Consider the following 526-nt stretch of genomic DNA (forward strand, 5'->3'; position numbering starts at 1 on the left):
AACTGAATTTCTTTATATAATTTGATAATGCGATGTTATCACAACACTAGTGTTTAGGAATTGTATTATCTGATTTTAAATAGAAAATCATGCTGTTTACTTGGAGGAATGCCCCACAGGAGAATCTCAAGTTAACCAATGAGTTATGGGTATTCCAGTTTTTCATTAGCTGCTGCACCACACATCTGCTGGAATATACTCAAATTCTGCCTCTCTGTTATGTTTTGTACCGGACTGCATCACCCTTTTAATAGTGGTAAGAATATATCATCTGACAGCACTTACTAACATTAAAGAGAACATTTGAGGCATTAAGAATGAACGATTGGTCACCTATTGCCACACTGATGCACATCACATGCAAAAACGTGTTACACCAAACTGGTAAACAAATAATATGGCTTTTCAGTTTGCAGTATCATTTGACAAGAAAAGAGCAACAATGAAGTTACAATCGTATCACAATAACATCTTGTGATCATGAGGGGAACCGCATGTGACTGATTAGTCCATGTTTTATTTTGAT

The sequence above is a fragment of the Morone saxatilis genome, unplaced genomic scaffold (assembly GCF_004916995.1).
Source record: "Morone saxatilis isolate NCDOM2014 unplaced genomic scaffold, NCSU_SB_2.0 Contig4, whole genome shotgun sequence".
Taxonomy (NCBI): domain Eukaryota; kingdom Metazoa; phylum Chordata; class Actinopteri; family Moronidae; genus Morone; species Morone saxatilis.